Here is a 21,452-nt window from a genome sequence, read left to right as displayed (position 1 = left end):
ATTTTACACATTTTGACAATTCCTAACATGATTTCTGAGGTATAACAATAAAATCCTTTATTCTTTATAACTAAGTAGCTGGAAACTTTTTCCTATTAGCATTAATTAGCTTTATTCTTTTTAGATGATAGTTAACAGCTGTTGAACAATTGAGCATTCAGAAAACACTACAAGATAGCGTTGAAGAGATGACTGAAATACAAAGAAAATTTAATAAAAAGACAGCGAACCTACGGCGTAAATACGACGACATGGTGAAGAAAAGAAGAGAAAGAGACGAAAAGGTGACGAAAATAAGATAAAAAGTTAACAAAAATTCGACGGAAATAACATAAAAATAGAACGAAAAGACAACGCTTATACGCCAAAACAGCGACAAAGAGAAAAAACGACAAAAAACATTGAAAAGCGTTAAGAAAACGACAAAATATGCAAAAGTGACGTTGAAAAGAAGAGGAATATACGATAAAAAGGTAACGAAAGAACGGGGCTGTAGAATGATAACACTTTTGTTGTACTGATAATACGAAGTTTGTCGATATAGAGTCAAGTTCTAAAGGACGTTTATCCATGATTTTGCCTTGACAACACAAAGAACGATGAAAAATTTGCCAAAAATTAACGAAAAGGCAACGGAAAAACGGTGATTGAAGACGAAGAAAAGAATACAAAATGACAGCGAAAAAACACCAAAAAGAGCAACACGTCATGAAAAATGTCAAAAATCAAAATATCAAAAAACAACGAAAATCCGATGAATAGATGGTAAAAAGATAATGAAAAGATGATAAAAATACGACGAGAGACGACAAATAGAAACAATAGACAACAAAGAGATGACAAAAGACGATAAAAAGGAGTTGTAAAAGTAAACATTAAGATAATAAAAAGACAACAAAATAAAAAGAGAAGTCTGATGGAAGGCGACCAGACAATGAAAAAAAGACGAAAACATCAGAAATACGATGAAAAGACGCCGAAAAACGCCAAATAAGTACCAGAAAGTTAAATAAGACATAAGACTACTAAAAGACTACAAATAAATGCAAAATAGGTGATGGAGAGATGATAAAAAGAAACCGAAACAAAGCGACAATTAAAAGATTAATATTTTTTGAAACGATGGTTCTACAATTGATGAAGGGACGGTAGGGGAAAGAAATGAAAATTTTTGGTGATGGAGGGGAAGAGCGGAAAGGAAAGGGGGGGTTTTGGTAGCTATGCTTGACAAGTAGTCATTTTGACTCCTACCTTTTGTCCAATGCTGGAATTTTGGAATGCTGGATAATTCATGATCTTGTGTTGTGTTGTATTGCGAGAAGTTTGTGATATCATGACTCTTATTCATGGTGTATTTTCAATTTTATAAGCTAGATATAAGCTAGAATTCGGAAATGATGAGTCATTTTACTCATTTTGCAGTATGAATTTCTATTCGCACAGCAAATTAGTGATAACTGAGCGGCCTAGCATAAATCCGTGTTGTTCCGCAGAAATAAAATTTTTAATTAGACTGCTAGAGAGTACATTGCTCACAATGATCTCAATTAGTTTTTCGTATGTTTGTCGCGCTAGTTGTGGGAACGTCAATTTAAAACGGTGTAAAACATTTTCGATGGATTTCTCTGGATCGGATCTTATTGATTCTAGTGATTAGTGATGTAAAAAATCTGGGGAACACGATGGTGTTGCAATTTTCGAAATCAAATTGTATTGATTGCGAGAAAAATACACCTTTGGTTTTCAGACCGAATTAAAAATATTTGGCAACACTGGCACTGACAAATAATATTTTTTCGAATTCCTTTCGTTTTGTTTGAAAGTATGAAAATATAGAAATATTTTCTTTCTAAATTTGATGAGTTCTTGCGCAAAGGAAAATAAAAGAATTTTACAAAAACGTCCAATCGGCACCAAAGCTAGGATTTTTCTTGCTAGCCTGAAACGAACGTTCTGGGACGGTAGTAGTAGTAATAGTAGTAGTAGTAGTAGTAGTAGTAGTAGTAGTAGTAGTAGTAGTAGTAGTAGTAGTAGTAGTAGTAGTAGTAGTAGTAGTAGTAGTAGTAGTAGTAGTAGTAGTAGTAGTAGTAGTAGTAGTAGTAGTAGTAGTAGTAGTAGTAGTAGTAGTAGTAGTAGTAGTAGTAGTAGTAGTAGTAGTAGTAGTAGTAGTAGTAGTAGTAGTAGTAGTAGTAGTAGTAGTAGTAGTAGTAGTAGTAGTAGTAGTAGTAGTAGTAGTAGTAGTAGTAGTAGTAGTAGTAGTAGTAGTAGTAGTAGTAGTAGTAGTAGTAGTAGTAGTAGTAGTAGTAGTAGTAGTAGTAGTAGTAGTAGTAGTAGTAGTAGTAGTAGTAGTAGTAGTAGTAGTAGTAGTAGTAGTAGTAGTAGTAGTAGTAGTAGTAGTAGTAGTAGTAGTAGTAGTAGTAGTAGTAGTAGTAGTAGTAGTAGTAGTAGTAGTAGTAGTAGTAGTAGTAGTAGTAGTAGTAGTAGTAGTAGTAGTAGTAGTAGTAGTAGTAGTAGTAGTAGTAGTAGTAGTAGTAGTAGTAGTAGTAGTAGTAGTAGTAGTAGTAGTAGTAGTAGTAGTAGTAGTAGTAGTAGTAGTAGTAGTAGTAGTAGTAGTAGTAGTAGTAGTAGTAGTAGTAGTAGTAGTAGTAGTAGTAGTAGTAGTAGTAGTAGTAGTAGTAGTAGTAGTAGTAGTAGTAGTAGTAGTAGTAGTAGTAGTAGTAGTAGTAGTAGTAGTAGTAGTAGTAGTAGTAGTAGTAGTAGTAGTAGTAGTAGTAGTAGTAGTAGTAGTAGTAGTAGTAGTAGTAGTAGTAGTAGTAGTAGTAGTAGTAGTAGTAGTAGTAGTAGTAGTAGTAGTAGTAGTAGTAGTAGTAGTAGTAGTAGTAGTAGTAGTAGTAGTAGTAGTAGTAGTAGTAGTAGTAGTAGTAGTAGTAGTAGTAGTAGTAGTAGTAGTAGTAGTAGTAGTAGTAGTAGTAGTAGTAGTAGTAGTAGTAGTAGTAGTAGTAGTAGTAGTAGTAGTAGTAGTAGTAGTAGTAGTAGTAGTAGTAGTAGTAGTAGTAGTAGTAGTAGTAGTAGTAGTAGTAGTAGTAGTAGTAGTAGTAGTACAGAAACATAGAATGGAAAAAATGGATTTGAAAAAATGAACTGGAAAAATTGTTCTAAAAAGGGATTGGTAAAGACGGGTTGGGAAGAAATGAAATGTAAAAATGGAGAAACAAAAATTCCTAGAAAAATGGACTGGAAAAGTAGACTGGGAACTGAAAATAGACTGCAATATATGGATTGAAAAAATGGACTGTAAAAATGAACTACAGAAAATTAAGACTGGAAAAATTTAACAGAATAATGAATTAAAAAAATTGTCTGGACAAAATAAACTAGAAAAAAGGGATTTTTTACTAAAGAATTTATCTTTGCAAAAAATGAGCTGAGAATAAATATCTGAACAAAATAGACTTTAAAACCCGATTTGAAAAAATGGAATATAAAAAATTGACAGCAAAAAATTAACTGGAACGAAGTGAAATGGAAAAAGAGAATGGAAGAAAATTACTAGTAAAATGTATTATTGAAAAAGTAGACTGGAAACTGAAAAAAAAGGATTGGAAAAAATGAACTGGAAAATATGAACTAAAACAATGGACAACAGAAAATGAAATAGAAAAAATTGAATGGATGAAATGGACTGAAAAAAAGCTAACTGGGAAAAAGGGACTGGAAAAAATAAATTAAAATATGGATCTACATTTAATGTTACGGGACACAACACTTATAGTACTTACAAGATAAGTGTTGTGTCCCGTAACACTAAATGATAGATTTGTCGGTTCTTACTTCAGCATGTAACAGCATTTGTAGTAAAAAATGGAACAGAAAAAAATAGGCAGAAAAATATGGTTTGGAGAAAAGAAAATAAAAACAATGGACAGAAAATAATGGGATAGAAAAAATTTAATGGAAAAAATAGACTGGAAAAAAGTGTACCAAAAAGAATCACTAGGGAAACTAAACTGGAAAAAATGGTCTAGAAAAAAGACTAAATGGATTAGAAAAGTAGGGCGGGAAAAAATGAACTGTAAATATTAATGGACTGCAAAAATTGAATGGCATAAAATTGATTGACTAGAAAATAAACTGAAAAAAATAGACTGGAAACTAAACAAAATAGATTGGTACAGGTACAAGATAAACCAATACGAATAATTACTTACAGCACAAATCAAGGAATTAATCGCGCTGATAGAGTAAAACAAAATATTTTCTAGATTTAAAGGCCTGTAGTTCAATTCGGCGTTGTAGTATAAAACAACAGAAGCAAACATATTTTTGTTTAAAACGAATGTCGAAACCAATAATATTGGTCCTTTGAAAGTACTTAAAATATCAATAAATAATAAGGTTAAATGAAAAACTCGAAACCTAAAATCCTCCCTCTAAACAATATCTCTCTCACAAAGTACCCTTTTCGGTTACAAATACCACACAATCTGATTGTAAAGCGACTCTAAAGCCCACCCAAACATTGGTGGCACAGCAGTCCGGATCAACGGAGGACGGTCACACGGTACAAAAGGTCATACTCATAAACAATTACGAACGATAAAGGAACAAACCTAAAACGGCAACAATTTCGATAAACGCATTGCCTAGCAAATTGCTCAGTACCGACCCCTCCTGGAACCTAGAAAACCTAGAAACTTTTCACATTCCTGGGCTCTGGGCAATCGCTGGCAGGCTTAAATTCGGCCCACGGCTGGTGGCATTCTAGCCGGCGATGGTGCGTCCCGTTAAGCTAAAAAGTAACTTTAACCCGTACCAAACTTTCACACATTTTCCATCAAAGCTTGGCTTTGGCGGGCAGCAAATCGTCAGGGGAACCCTAAGTCTCTCCCGCCGGTGCGGGGCAAAGTATAAATCCCTCGACCTTTTCCGACGATAGCAAAAAGATAATCATAAAAGAACTTCCCGGGCTCAAAACTTTCACCCAAAAACAATAACCGAAACACCAATAAACGGTACGGTTTTCAGCTTTTATTTTCTTTTTATAGCTTTTTTACCTTTTTTTCTGGCTGCCTCTCTGAATTGGGGACGACGAAGCTATTCTCCAATTTAGCCGATATCGCGCCACTGCACTGCCACTGCTTCAGAGTTTTTCCGGTGAGCTACCGCTTTCGGTCGATGGAGGCGGATAAGTCAAGAAAAGTAATTAACTGACGTGACGTGTTTGGTGAAAACTATTCCGAAAGCAACAGCTACAGCTACTGCCCCCGCACACGAAATGCTTTCGTTTTCCACTGAGCGTTTTCCGCTTTTAGCAGCCAGCTGTCTGGTCTCTTTCAGTTTGTCGCGAGTGCGGATTTTTTTCACGGTGTCTTCTTCAATTATTTTAATGCTGGAAATTTACCGTACACACGCTTCTGGTTTAACTTTTTGGACGTCTCACAATTAGTAGAAACACGAAGAATTAACTCATTTGCATAATTTTAGCCGTACTTGCTTCCGAGTGAGTTTTCTCACTTCGACTAGCATTGAGATTTTTGAACTCAAACACAAACTAGAGCTCGGGGAAAACTTTTTCTCATTGTTAAGCATACGGTGTACTTTAACTTTGGTAAATCAACGTTTCTTTCTTCTCTTGCAACTTTATTGCTGGAGAAAAAAACGTTGCGAATGTCTTTCACGTCAGCAACGCACGTAGAAGAGCAAAATACTTAGGTTTTCCTGGATTCACTTCACTGCACTTGGAAAAGTTCGTCGTCCATTGTCATCACCGGCAGTTAAGATGTCCATCGAAACCGGAAACTCAAGCGTTTCGGAAATAAACGACGATAAAACATTTCTCTTCTTCTACCCCAAGTACTAATTCACTGTACAGATAATTAGCATAGAAAATTCACAGAAAAACAAGCAACATTTCAATTACAATTTTCTATCGCTGCCGTAGAAATACACAACTGAGCTGACCGTAAGACAACGATAAAGATCTGCCATCGGATGCCACCCACTAGTGTTCAATCGCCCGCTGCACAGGCTGGATTGCAGGATGACAGGACAGGATCTGCAAGTAGAGAGAGAGAGAGAAAGTAAATAAGATGGATAAGGTTAGTGAATTGAATTGGAATAAGCCAACGAAACACTTTTAATTAAAACTTAAAAGTTTTTCTACTCGATACCGTGCTGTTGGAATAGCAAGAACGAATAAATGCACCCAACGGACCGAATGCAAGCCGATGATTATATGCAGAATAGAAATTAAGGCCGTCCTTTAGTAGTTGCTGCATGGAGAAACTTCTCATGCAGCTGAATGAAGTGCTTGACTTTCCCAAGCATTAAAAAGTTAGATTAGCGAATTTGAATGCATTCTTATGCTCTTGTGTAATGTTGAAATTATTCTAATCGAAAGCTTAGACTCCATCATATCCGGAGTGCTGAGTTAATTGCAATGGTAGTTATTAGTATAATAGTGAAAATTGAGTTAGCAACATTAACAAAAATAATTACGGACATTACGAAAATAATCCTTACAATATCTTACGATGCAACTGAAACAGCACTCATAATAAAAACTATCTGATTTTATTCCCAGTGGGCAAGGTGCTTCTCACGACCGTTAAAAATTATTTCTCTATACCAGTGCCAGTGGTCGCAGTCAACAGACCGACCATACAGTTGTGCAGTGGGTTGGGACACTCCTCACACCTAAGCAATAAGCACCGACCGGCTATTCGAGTTTCGAGCTTGACTCCTGTTGTACCTGACTTCTGCTGCGCGGCAAGGATCGCAGTCCCAGCACTCGTTTTTATGATGATAGAACTCGTCCCAAATGTTTTACGTGATTTACTGGATTTATCTAATACATTTTATCTATAGCTTCCACCAACTTCTCTAACTTGTTCATATGCGTTTTCAATGATACGCATCTTGAAAACGGCATAAAATAACTAACAAGAAATTATCACTTTATGCACAAGCGTAGAGTTTTACTATTCATACATATACGCATTGGCAAAACTAGAGGGGGCTGGAGAGGGTTAAGCCCCACTAGAAGAAAATTGGCCCCCGTAGAAACTTTGGAAAAACTATAATTGCCTAACTAGGGATACCAATTAAAAACTCTGCTACAATTTATATTTGCATCGCTTCAAGAAGATTTCATTCATTAATATGCATTTATTTTTTGCATGTATATGAAATAAAATGGTCGGAAAAGGATACCAAGAGCTGCAACCACCATTAAAATTAGTGCTAGTTCCGTCGATTGGCATAACCTGATGAACTTTGTTGAGAAAAGTTAATTTAAAAATAGAACTTGTGAGCATGTTGCAACTGAACCGATTAGCACGTGTCCAACAGATAATAGCTAATTATTTTACTGACGCTTAGCAATCATGCTTGTGGTTGGAATGTTTTTGATTGAAATAAGTTTCAATGGAGGCGTGAGATTGAAAATAATACCGCTTGTTCAGTTGCTTTTCTCTGAAGAGAAGTTGATCAAACTTTTCTCATTTCATCTACCACGACGATATAGACACGACCTGTGCAGATACTAGACTGATTCGTTGTATAACATTCTCATCGAAGAGCAGCAAGAAACAAATTTAATAGCCATTTTCACCGACATAAAATATTACACATAGTTTCTAACCATGTTTAAACAGAAGCAGAACAAAAATTGCTGCTGCTAACGTCTAAATCTGCTACCTGAGCCATTCAAAGAAATATAAGATTGAAAAGGTTTAATTATTATTTGGCCAAATTGAAATCCAAATAAATTATGGAGCAAAAGTTACACACAAGAATTAAAATTGAGAATAACTGCTTTAATTTACATTTAAATACCTTCCATGAAAAAAGATCATCGAGCAAGTAAAAAAATCACATATACATTTTACAACAAGCGAGATACACTTAATTAGATGATTCTCAAAGATATATTTTTGCATGCGATAGAACTCTCACTCAGCAAACGAATCCAGATGTCGCTCCCAAGAAAGGTTGTCGCAATTGAGCCGTTCCGAATTATAGTGGTCTATTGACCATTTTTATCAAAAATGAGATTTTTGCATAAATCGTGTCTTTTTGCATAGAGGTACTCTGCACACAATAAAAATTTCGAAAAGGCAGGTGTCGAACCTGCTTTTTTCATGTTGAATTTTCGGTTTGCAACAGAATGACCATTCAGTTCCGCATTATAAAGGTCTATGCGACTTGTAAAAAATCGATATTCGACTATTTTCGATTTCAAAATTACATTGGAACACAATATTTGACTTCTGCCCGTTAAACCCTTTCATCTGATACCCATATTATGGTGATTTTGCATTATTTCCAATCATGTGCGATCACAGAAAACCGGAAGACGCCATCTTTGATTCCAATATGGCGGCAGAACACAATATTCCATGCCCAATCGTCATACCATTTCACCCATATTCATTTTTTGGAGGTTTTGTAACATTTATTGACATTTTCAAGTCCCATGGATAGAGACCACTATGTTGGGGAACGCTTTGGGGATTTCAGGTCAATTATATATGTAATCATGGTGGTTTATATACTTTGTTATGAATAAATCACATATTTCAAAAAAAGTTATTTTTTCATGTTGAAACCCTTTATACCCTGACCATTAGTACAGTTTATTTGGCGAAAATAATTGAATAGAATTTTTAATAAAGTTTTTTTGACAATTCCGTCTGCTGTAAAATTTGTTGAATGGTCAATAGAGCACTATAATTCGGAACGGCTCAATTGTGGGACATTTTAGCTTTAACTGCTAATTTTAGTTTAAATATCACATAATGATTGATCAATTTTATCAATCAATTACTATAATATTCTACTAAAATGACTAAAATGACCAATAATTGTGTGTGACTCACGATTGTGGACTGATTGTACTCAACGAATGATTTTTATAAATGCAAGTTCACGCGATAGACTGGATGGCGATCAACCAGAGGATATGTCTATTGTCATAGCTCAAAACTACCAACCGTATTACATGCGAATACTGGATAAAAGCGGTTGAGACAGAACATACTCGACCATCGGAGAGGCCGTAGGGCCACACACCTAAACATGACATGTTTAGGGACGAGGAAGGGAATCTGATCACAGACCACAGGGTGAGTTGGTCGACAGATGGCAGTAGTTCTTCGATGAACACATCAATGAAGAAGGTACAGAAGGAGGTGGAACGAAAGTTGTTACTGCCCCTACACCTGATCTGCAAGAGGTTGCTGAAGACGAACAAAGTTGCCGGTAACGACCGCCTACCAATAGAGCTTCACAAATACGGTCGAGAAGCCCTGATTTGGGAAGAGGAGAGATTACTGAAGGAATGGATGGATGTAGGTTGTTTGTCCCATTTACAAAATGGGTGATCAGCTCGACCGCTGCAACTATCGTGGCACAACACTGCGTACAAAATACAGGGTGTTCAATAAGTTCGAATACAACTTTTCATCGTTGCGTAAGTATTGGTATTGGTGTCAGCTTTTACCTTATATATAGGCTAACCGACGCGCAAGGTGTCGACTTGTTATTTGCTTACGGCGCGCGATAAAGGAGTACCGCAACTTCGTAGTAAAGTTGTTGCGAGAAGTGAGCGACCCGGCATTTCAACGATTGAAATCCTACGGGGTGAAGTGGAATTTCATCTATAACACCATCCGTCGGTACCGGGAGACGGGCTCGGCTAAGGATCGTACTAGATCCGGGCGGCCGCGTTCGGCGAGGACGCCAGCAGCCATCAAGGTAATGAGGGAGCGGGTTCGTCGAAAAATGAACCGCTCGATCCGGAAGACCGCTGTTGACCTGGATGTGTCGATCGAGACTGCCCACACCATCAAGGCGAAGGACCTGGGATACAAGCCGTACGCAAGGTTCACGGGGGAACGGAGGCTACAACGAAGAAGAGGCTGAACAGAACTCGGCACGCTGGTCAGGAGTTCGTGTTTTCTGATGAGAAACTATTCATCTTGCAACAGCCACACAATGCCCACAATGCCCAAACATCCCGCGGTTCCAGAGCGCCGCGTCGGTGATGGTTTGAGGGGCCGTATCCAAGCGTGGGAAGCTTCCACTGGTGTTTATCGAGAAAAACGTGAAAATCAACGCCACGTACTATAGGACCGACCTTCTTCAGGGTTGTGGCCCCGGCACTTCGTGATCTGTATGGGAAAGATCATTACGTCTTTCAACAGGACGGCGCACCGGCCCACACGGCGAATATCGTCCAAGCATGGTGTCGGGAGAATTTGACTAATTTTCTCGATAAGACTCTGTGGCCTCCCAGCTCCCCGGATCTTAATGTCCTGGACTTTTATGTATGGTCATACATGCTGGCCAAACAGAGCGAATATAAAAAGAGCATTATGAACCAATTTAATAAGCTCATTTCCAAGATCTGGGACGAGATGCACATGGACCAGGTGCGTGCCGCGTGTGATTCTTTTGAGAAACGTCTTAAGCTCGTCATAAAGCACAAACGGGGGGTGCTTCCACCAAATATGTCGTAAAAGTTCTCAACACTGCTTCAATAAAAATTGACTCAGAAAAGAATATCTTGTATTTCCATTTTTTAAACACATTTTAAAGTGTATTCGAACTAATCGTACACCCTGTACAGCAGTCCCCCGAATAAGGTGGTTCCGAATAAGAACGTTTCCAATAAAAACGGTCTTGAGTGACTCCATTAAGTCGGTCGAACGTCCTTATTGGAAACTACGCCGCATATGGGAATTGACCTAATTGGTTCCAACATGAAAAATAACTCATGATCCTGATCGTGTAGAAGAATGTTATCTTCAGCAAAGTTCTTCAGTAAATTAGGGCCTTCCGGATGCAGGTGGTAGTAATTCAGATTTTTAACAAATTAACCATTTCAAATCCAAAGTAGCCAAGCATTTTTCGAAGAAGAACACCATTACTTCTTAAAACATGCAATATGCCGAATAAATTTCCGAAAAAAGTATTTTTTACATTACTAAGATTATGATTTATAGCGACTACAAGAAAATGATCTACGCACCCGCAACATCTACCAGATGTATCCTAGGGCTTCCCTTACTTACTAGTATTTCCCAACTCCCGGGACATTTATGAGGGCACGTAGAGTTCTCTGCGGTTCTTTTAAGTAAATGTTGGACTAATATTCCTAACCCATCCCCAACAGCTGCAAGGACGTGGCCAGGACAGTGACCATGCTTTGGAGGCATTTGACGTTTGTTTAAGAGAATGAAATTAAACCCCAAATTTCATGTTGCTGGTAACAAACACAAGTTACTTGTTCTTTTGAACAAAGCATTGTTGCTGACACCAACTACGAATTTGTGCACCTTTTTATGCTATGCTATGCTATGCTACTACAAGAAAATGATCTACGCGCCGCCAATTGAAAAAATTAAAAAAAAAATCTGAACAATTTGTAGGGCGCGCGGCGTTAGGCATACGGATGGTAGGCATAATGGACGATAAGCATAATGGATGATAGACATAAAGAATGCCAGACATAATTTACAAAACTTCGCTTTCCTATGAATACGTACTTGAGCCAATCATCACTCCGTCACAATACAATAGGGACCGGAGCCGCTCATTTAACAGGAATTCATCTGGCATAATGCTGTTTGGCATAATGTGCTTTACATAAGGTACAATTTGGTAGAAAAATATTTAACATAACGACCTTTGGGAATAATTCCACCAAAAATAATATGACTTTTTATATAAACTACAGCTGGTGCGAGCACCTCACGAATACTCTCTTATCCGTAGCAGGATTTGACGTAACGTACATTTGGGCGCCATAGTCATAGACAGCCATAGACATTTTGGTTATCTCTGTTATAGGCAATTTATAATTTCAAATATCGAAGTGGAGCTATCGACTGTTGGTGATTCCAAACTTTATGATTTCGGCAGGACAGTCAAACGGCAAAGCAAAACGAAACTTATTTATTCTATGCCCGACGTTTCGATGTATTTAACATCTTTCGCAAGGAGTTAGAACCACGTATCGTATTTTGTCTGGTGGCTTCTGTAAAAGGTTTGAACTAGTCACATTGATTAGTAATACTAGCAGTAACCAAGTTTGGCCAAATAGCCAAATAGTGTACCGATACAGCCAGGGTGTATGTTAAAACGATCCGCAAGAATTTCGTTCGAATACACTCGGTTAATGCTAGTATTACTAATCAATGTGACTAGTTCAAACCTTCTACAGAAGCCACCGAACAAAATACGATACGTGGTTCTAACTCCTTGCGAAAGATGTTAAATACATCTAAACGTCGGGCATAGAATAAATAAGTGTCGTTTTGCTTTGCCGTTTGACTGTCCTGTCGAAAACATAAAGTTTATATTATCAAAGCAAAAAAATGTTTTTCGTGGAAATTAAAGAAAATTAGGTTAGGTACATCCGATTCAAACTCAATTAGGCGCGCAATAACACATTTTTCAATTGATTTTTCTGGGATTCCTTTGGAGATCTGCTGATGGAAATATTTTTTTTATTTTTATAGATAAAATATAGTGCTTTCAACTAATGGTTGTCTGGTTTGTGCGAAGCGGCCCGAAATTAAAAAAAAAATTTGAATATCGCAATTTTTTTTTTTTTTTTTTATTTTTCATTTTATTTTATAACTTATTAAATATGCGCCCTAGCGACAAACAGTCTTCAGTGAAAATGTGTATTTTAGAATACTGAATAACTTTGTAGAACGTTTGAAAGCAATAAAAAAATTGTGTGCAAAATTATTGAGCATAAGTGATTTTTAAGTGCTTCTTATTGGCACATCATTATATTTCGCAACCGGTAAGAGATAGATAGTTACCATATTCAGCAAAATTGCTTATTTTAGTATGCTCTGCAACTTTTTGAAGAAATAAATTTTTTTTTTTGAAATTATTTAAAAAATCAAAAGTTCGTATCACCCTAATAGGTGCATTCACGGTCACTCTAATAGTGCAGAAAGATGCGCTATATTTTATTATTAAAGTTCTTCAAAGACTCTATGTCTCAAAAATTACTCATTTTTACGTTATAGCAAACTATTGTTATTTTGGTGGATTCATTAGGGTGATACAAATTTTCGTTTATTTAAATGCGTTCAAAAAGGTATGGTGTCTTCAGCAAAGTTGTAGAACACATTAAAATAAGCATCTTTGTTAAAAATTGTAACTCTCTATCTCTTTTGCTTAACGAGCTATAAAAAATTTATCAAAAAATAACACATTTTTCAATTGATTTTTCTGGGATTCCTTCGGAGATCTCCTGATGGAAATATTTTTTTATTTTTATAGATAAAATATAGTACTTTCACATAATGGTTGTCTGGTTTATGCAAAGCGGCCCGAAATTGAAAAATTGAATTTTTTTTTTCATTTATTTTATAACTTATAAAATATGCGTCCTAGCGACAAACAGTCTTTAGTGAAAATGTGTATTTTAGCATACTGAATAACTTTGTAGAACACTTGAAAGCAGTAAAAAAATCGTATGTCAAAGTTATTGAGCATAATAGATTTTTAAGCGCTCCTTTTTAACACATCATTATATTTCGCAACCGGTAAGAGATAGATAGTTACTATATTCAGCAAAGTTGCTTATTTTAGTATGTTCTGCAACTTTTTGAAGAAGAGAAAAATTTTGAAGTTATTTAAAAAAACAAAAGTGCGTATCACCCTAATAGGTGAATTCACGGTTACCCTAATAGTGCAGAAAGATGCGCTATATTTTATTATTAAACTTCTCTGAAGACACCACCCTTGAAAAATTCGCATATTTTACCCGATTGCTAATGTCCGCTTTTTTTCAAAATTTGACCACTGTGAAATGTCACAAACCGAGTGAAAGTTCCTTTTGTTTTCCTGGTTCAGTACAAAATAATACCCACTCAAAATTGTCCCTTAACATGAAGGAACTCTTCGACTATAGCCTTTTCGTTGATTTGTGAGACAGGAATCACGCGTGAACCTTTCCAAACTTTGAGCCAAGCTTTGCCAAGTAGGTCGCGTTGAATGACATAAAGGCAATCTTGTACCACTAACGCACGTTATTCCGATCAGCTTCTAACTTCGATCACTCAACCAAACTAATCAGATTTCACAAGATTGAATTAATAACCATAGCCAATGAGCATGCTTTAATTATGACCATCATATATTAACTTTATTTGCTACGAGATGTGAGAAGGAAACAAAATTTGTAAATGAATCATTAATATTCCGATACTCTGTTCTCTCTTCAATTGGTGAGCAATATTCAGACTATTTTTAATTTGCTCCTATTACGTTTTTGGCCACTATTTAGACAACTTATCATATATTTTTTTTTTTTTTTTTCTCATACAAACTCCGATCAACCGAACAGCGAGATGCCTTAAACATCAAAAACATATAACGAGTATCAAAAGCAATCTTACTATCACAGCACCAACATACAATCAGTATTCATGTAAAATGAATATTCATGCGAAAAAATCACTTTGCCATAGAATCAAGTCAAGACTGAACTATTTCCGAACCCGCAAAAAGAATAAACTATGCAAACACCAAAATGCTGCCAGATATGTATGTATATATGATAAACCGGACGTGATTTGATTGGTTCAAATATTCATTCGACAGATCGGTCGTTGAATTGACTTTAAACCGGTTTGAAATAGATATCAAAATTTTCTTGTTCTCTATAAGCTCTAAATTATAAAACATTTAACTTCACTGTTGTTTCTTTAAACGACCTAATTTTCATTGTTCAGTATAAAAACAGTATCACTAGACCAATGCAAGTAGTGACTGATACACTACACATAAAATATCGCTCCTTGAAACGTACCATACGTTACGTTTGCATTCATTCTCTATTAAAATTCTGCTTTAATGAAGTTCAAATCCCACACGAATGGTCAAAGAAACGCTAACACCCGCTCGTCAAGCGAATCTAATCACACGTGTTTAACGAGAACTGTTGTTTAGAGCCACTAAAAGTTTTAACACCGCTACTCCTCAACTACCCAATTAAAAAGCGCGTCAGTGCCTATAAAAAGATCCCAAAACATATGTTCCAATTCCCTCCAAAAACACCCATACTGACCGTTTCAATACGGGAACTAGCGCTTCGAATGTTGGCAGCCGTTGCTCGAATCGACCGTGCGGTTTTCTTCTCACTGCGATGGAATATTGCTCCTCCCTCTGATCTTTTCTATATATTATAGTATAATTATATTTGCGCTTCTTCGTCTTCGTCGTCTTCTTCTTCTTCTTCAGGGTTTGGTGTTTTCAAATTCACTTCATGCACACAAGCAATCTTTTTTCGTGATCTTCCACTGGTAAAAATAGATTGTTATTTTACACTAAAACACACAGATTCGAAACTTGTCACCAATGACGAAACCCTTTGGGAAATCTTTCCTCGCAGTGTTTTTTCTTAAAGGAAAAATATTCAATAGAACACTTCTTATCCTTTTTATCAACAGAATGTAGGACTGATCCTAGATAAGATCACACATTCGCAATTGTATGCTTTTTTCGCAAGGTTTTCTCAGAGGTTAATCGCTCGATTTCACTAATCACCTTCACTTTTAACTCAAAAGGAGAATTCCCCACACCGGCTTCAACTCCCGGTCGTTGGCACCCACATCTAAAACAATGACATTCGTGAACGAACCGATTGATCTTCCACTTCCCTTGAGGAATGGCACACGTAACACACGCAAACACACAGCCGGAGAACGGTCTCCGTAGTTGCTTTGGTATAATGGCAAAAAGTGGCAGTAACAAGCCGAAAATAACAATCATCACTTGTTTATACACATTTTCCTCGCCAATCACATATCTTCTTTATGAGTCCCAGAACGACTCGAATCGAATTGACGAACACGCCAGACAGACTGTACGGGATCGCTGCAACTGACAGCTTACCCTCAGAGGAAATGCGCTGCCCACCGTCAACGGTTCAGCCGGTATTTCGGGTGTCCCTCAACATACTGAAAGGTCGAATTCCGAGCTGCCAACGCGACCACCGACAACGTGCACCAGTGCTTTTGGCGCCTAGCTTGCGTACGACAACCGACCGCGTGTCTTATCGCACGATAAACGCAGACCGTACTGAAGAATGCAACGCGGAACGACAGTGCCAAGACCTACCCGACCAATCTACCATGCGGAGCATGCACGCGAACCGACACTCGAAACTTCACTAGATTATAATAAAAGCCGCACCACGCTGCTGTCGCCGCCGGATGAACTCGGCGGCTCCAATGAGTGACCGTCAGCAGAGCAACTGAGCGCCTTGGGCGCGCAAGACGATGCTTCTTCCGTGTGTGGAGCGGGTTATCCAAGTCAGCTGCTTCTATCACAGCATAACATCACGATCACGGCTAAAACAGCGGACCCAAAGCGGTAACAACCTGTGGCTGCCGCCGCGGCCGCCGCCGGTATCCTCAAACAGCCGGTGCGCATGTCGAGTGCCCCAACATTCGGAACTACTCAGCCACTCAGTAGCCGGTGCTGCTGTCGGTGCTGGATGTATAGGATTTTTTAATGGAAAACTTCTGTTCCGACATTGGCAATGAAATCGAAACGACAACGCGGTTCGATCGAATCCAATGAGACCAATTAGAGCGATCGTAAAGTTGATGCGTTCTTCCAAATTAGCGCACCATTCACGATCGTCGTGTCTAGTGTGTGCTAGGAAGCATAAATGGGCTTGAATAGTTTATAACACCACTACCTATTGTCGGCGACATAGACATGTTGATTGAGTTTTGTGATATCAAGATTGTAAAGAGAAGAAGGGCTACAATGTTTTGTTTTTATTATTGGCCATATAGACGTGTGACAAGTTTTAAAGCGACACTAACTGTTTTCTAACAGTTTTGGATGGTCGGATTCAGTCGATGAAAAATGCTGAATGGGAAGACGGTTAAATCAAAGTTTAATTTAAACACCAATAAAATTATTTATGAATTTCAATTGTTGTAGCGACATATGATTTAAGATGCTTAAAATAAAAAGATTCGTGTATGTCAAAATTCAATATCATGGACTTTTATTTTCGCATTAAGCTGCGTGACTGTCAGAGGAAGAAAGCAGTAGACTACCGTCAGCGGGAATCACTCAATATCTTGGAAAATTCTCTGTACTCATATCAGTGAAGTTCAAGAAAATACTAACCTAAGCATTTCCAAACGAACTATGGATGGCAATCTGCAGGAAATATGTTTTCAAAAATAATTTGCTCAATGACGATGTTGATGACGGATATTGCGCCAACTCGTCTATGAAGCTGACAGAATTTAATGAAACTTGATGTGTGTAAATGGTTCACGTCAGTGGTGGGCACCTCCAGCCGAAAATTTAGCGTCGCTAACCGCTAATTCACTAACCGAAACAGTTAGCTCGCTATTCACTAAACGCTAATCGATAAACTCAGATTAGCGAAAATTTCGCTAATCGCTAATCGCTGAATCTGAATTACAAAAAATATTTTTGTTTTGAGCATATACTATATATAGCGCAAATAACTGTCAACAACTCATTATTTTTGGACATAATATATATGCATAAAAAATGACCTGATTTCAGTAATTTTTCTTGCGTTTACCCAGCCAACTGGTAAAGAACCCATCTATGTACCGCCAATTGGAATTGATTGTGTACATAAATAATTTGACAGGATTATCAATTGATTTTTAGCGGTTGCGACGAAAACAGACAAGCAACTACACTCGATGCTTTGTTCGCACTGCCAGATGCAACCCGGAGTGAAGAAGTTGGACATCGTGAGGCACTTCATGTCCACCGGATATAGCCGATCGGCCACACACAACATCCTCTTCCTTCTACAGAATGGTTAAGTGCAGTAGAAGCTGAAAAGGGACATCAAGAGCAAGGTGCCCTTAACCAGGCTTGCCATTTCCTCGCTCATTGTGCAAAAAAGTGCAACTTGTTTCATTCAAAACAATGAGCAGAACTGCTGCCACAAATGAGAAATACATCCACGCAATGAGAAACAGACCAAAAATAAAGAGAAATATAAACAAACTTTAGATTCTCATTGTGCGCTCGCACTGCAGCAAGCAACGGCACGGGAATTACATTGTTGCCATATCTATCATCCACCATCGTCATATGCAACATTTTTTGCACTGTTGCCGCTGTGAGAAGTCTAAACAGTTTTTTTTTGTGCCATATCATGGGCAGCCAAAAAGTGTATTAACACTTTGTTGCTCAGTTTATTCCTCAATGAGAAGGTCAATGAGCAGATTGCTGAGCAATCACGATCAGTAAAAAAGAGAAAAGTTCAAACAAAACGGAGCAACATAAATCGCGACTGAGTAAAGTGTGAATTTTTCTCTTCTCTTTTTTTATTCTGAGGAGGAATCATCCCTGCCCTCAACCTTCCGCGCTTTGGAGAGGTAGGAACTAAACAGTGAAAAAGTATCTCGCCAAAATGGACATTTTTAAGTGGATGCATCAGTCAAGACTGGCTGAAGGCCAAAAGTGCTGGTGAAAAACATCTTTACGGCGAAGAATGACGAGACCTACTTGATGTTAGACGGCAACGACTGTCAAAGCACTGAGTACATTTAGTTCGAAAACAGACACTGATGAAGCCTGCAAGTAGTAGGCGAAATACGTACCTATCGCGAATAAATATAGATAGTAGAATTTCAGGTATCGTATTCTACTAAGACGCTCCAAAACTTTAGACATTACGCCCCACCAAGAAGGTAAGCGATGGCGTCAAATAAATCTCCCACAGAAAGTACCCAAAGAATGTCCTTCTGTAACTGACGATCAGCGAAAAGCGCATGTTCAAGCTGCTGTTCTTTCTTTCGGGGCTTGTGGTGAACCGGGATATATGCAGTATGAAGTGCATGCTGCAAGTTACCGCCTGGAGAACGTGGTTTTTTGGCCGCCCCGGCCTCGGTTCTATGTGCCAAAAGACCAATGGAGGAAGATGTACCAGTTAAAGGTAAGCATTTTACTGAATACCGTCAACCCTGCCGACGTCCCCCAGCTGCAAACAATAGAACATTTTCATTGTTTCATCGGCCATGCCTAAGCTTTCGGCTAACTGCCGTCAGGCCGACCAACAGGGCGTCGAAGCATTTGTTGTAGAAGGCGTAATAAAAGTACCGCCATCCGGGGTGAGATTGTGCCACGGGGGTGAGATTCTGCCAAAAACCAAAAATTTCTATTTATTTATATAATATATTATGATAATTATAATAGACCGTTGAATTTTTATTAAAAAGATGTGGCTTTTCGGTCTCGAGTTTCTTACGAAAACTTTATTTTACGTTCAGCTGACGTTTCGAAGAACTATGCCTTCATCATCGGAGCAACTATTGTTATAAAACATTACAATTATTTAAACAATCTTCATCATTACACATAATTACTTACAACGTTTATAAATGTTTTCTTAGTCAAGTGTTTAAACATGAAAATGTTAATTTTGTTTAACCCTCTATACTGAAAGCATAACAAAATAGGAAACGGAAACGGATTTTTTACAAACTAACTATTGTATTGGCTAACTTAAAATTCCAACTTACACTATAACCGTCTACGCACATCACAACCAGATCAATTATTCCAATATGAACTTTCTAATATGCTGCTGTAAACGAAGCTTCTGTATTTAATTTGAGAGACGGAGAGAAAGAGAGTAAAAATTAGACGATTACTGAGTAAGTGAATGCAAAATACCCGAATATGCCACATTTAAATTATTCGTATCAGTTCTAAAATTTATTGTAAGTTGGTCCGTAAATATATGGCACATTTCAAGTATTTGCAGTGCTTGAACTCGATTGTCTTGATTTAAAATCGTTACTTTAGACAGATCAAAATTATGATCATTATCTATCATGTGTAGGGGAAGACTGTCCAGAACGCACCGTGGGGGTAGAATGGCCCATGATATTAATTGCTTAAAAACGCGGCAACTATTTGGTAAAATTATGAATGCGCATTTTATATTGGTGTAAAACACGCTAATTCATAATTATGTAGCATGTAAAAGCATCAAACATAGCCACATCCAATAAAAACAAGCGATTATCCGCGATCTCATTCCACATGTAAGAAATCACGGTTTTCTCTTAAGCTTTTACCACTAGTCGGTATGCAAATTTCATAATAAATACAGTCTGTCTAATTGATATACTGTCATACTCGATGATTCATCACAAAAACGGCATTAACTATGCATATTTTTCACATATATTGCAAAAAACTTCAAAATACAAAACAGGGGCAGAATGCATCACAGCGGGATCACAGCTATAAAATATTTTTAATTTGCAGTACATCTTTTGTTTCGGATTATTTATTAAAAATGTAGCAATATTATGTATTGTATAGGACTTAGAATTTGCCTTAAACCTAATTGTACATTGTTTAACTTACAATATTTCGTCATACATCAGTTGGAGAAAACTAGATGATTAAATTTTATTGCCAATTATGTTGAGATATGAACCCATTATGTCCCAGCAAACAAGCGTTTGCAACAAACGCTATAACGAACGCTTTCGCCATTTCGGCAGCCTAGTTTTAGGAGTTTATTTAACACGTGATTGAATGGTACATTTTTTGGTTGCGTTTAACGCCTAGCTGGGCAAACTAGGTGCGTTTTGTCCACGGGCTTTGGCGTTCTGCCTCACATAATGATTTTGACTCTTGCCAAAAATCGTCAAAAATAACAAAAAATACTGGTTTTTGTTAGGAAATTTCACCAGGAGTAAGTGTAAAAAAGATCTCAAAGTCCTCTAGAAGTCGAAAAACGTGGAACAAACACGCCGTTGCTGTGGAAAATGATGTTTTGCTTAAGCGGTGCATTCTGCACCACCTTACCCTACCATCAGCGCCGTCTTTTTGAACTCATCTTTTTTGTTACTCTCCGCAATGCGTCGGGCAGTGCGGAGAGTAACAAAAAAGATGAGTTCAAAAAGACGGCGCTGATGGTACACATGATAGATAATGATCATAATTTTGATCTGTCTAAAGTAACGATTTTAAATCAAGACAATCGAGTTCAAGCACTGCAAATACTTGAAATGTGCCATATATTTACGGACCAACTTACAATAAATTTTAGAACTGATACGAATAATTTAAATGTGGCATATTCGGGTATTTTGCATTCACTTACTCAGTAATCGTCTAATTTTTACTCTCTTTCTCTCCGTCTCTCAAATTAAATACAGAAGCTTCGTTTACAGCAGCATATTAGAAAGTTCATATTGGAATAATTGATCTGGTTGTGATGTGCGTAGACGGTTATAGTGTAAGTTGGAATTTTAAGTTAGCCAATACAATAGTTAGTTTGTAAAAAATCCGTTTCCGTTTCCTATTTTGTTATGCTTTCAGTATAGAGGGTTAAACAAAATTAACATTTTCATGTTTAAACACTTGACTAAGAAAACATTTATAAA

The 21,452-nt window shown here is 37.4% G+C and overlaps 1 protein-coding gene across 1 annotated transcript in view; it reads right to left on the bottom strand.

Moving 5' to 3' along the window:
- The window catches only part of LOC128742798 (FMRFamide receptor), a 198,394-nt gene extending 183,068 nt beyond the window's left edge, over positions 1 to 15,326 (bottom strand). Inside the window, exons 1-2 of the mRNA XM_053839257.1 lie at positions 15,098 to 15,326; positions 5,055 to 6,055 (exon numbers count right to left, since the gene is read on the bottom strand). The gene's annotated coding sequence lies outside the window, so the exon portion shown is untranslated. The remainder of the gene's footprint in view (positions 1 to 5,054; positions 6,056 to 15,097) is intronic.
- Positions 15,327 to 21,452: the final 6,126 nt, after the last annotated feature.

The sequence above is a fragment of the Sabethes cyaneus genome, chromosome 3 (genome assembly GCF_943734655.1).
Source record: "Sabethes cyaneus chromosome 3, idSabCyanKW18_F2, whole genome shotgun sequence".
Classification (NCBI taxonomy): Eukaryota; Metazoa; Arthropoda; class Insecta; order Diptera; family Culicidae; genus Sabethes; species Sabethes cyaneus.
The sequence above is the reverse complement of the archived record's forward strand: the minus strand, read 5'-3'. Positions and strand labels throughout refer to the sequence as shown.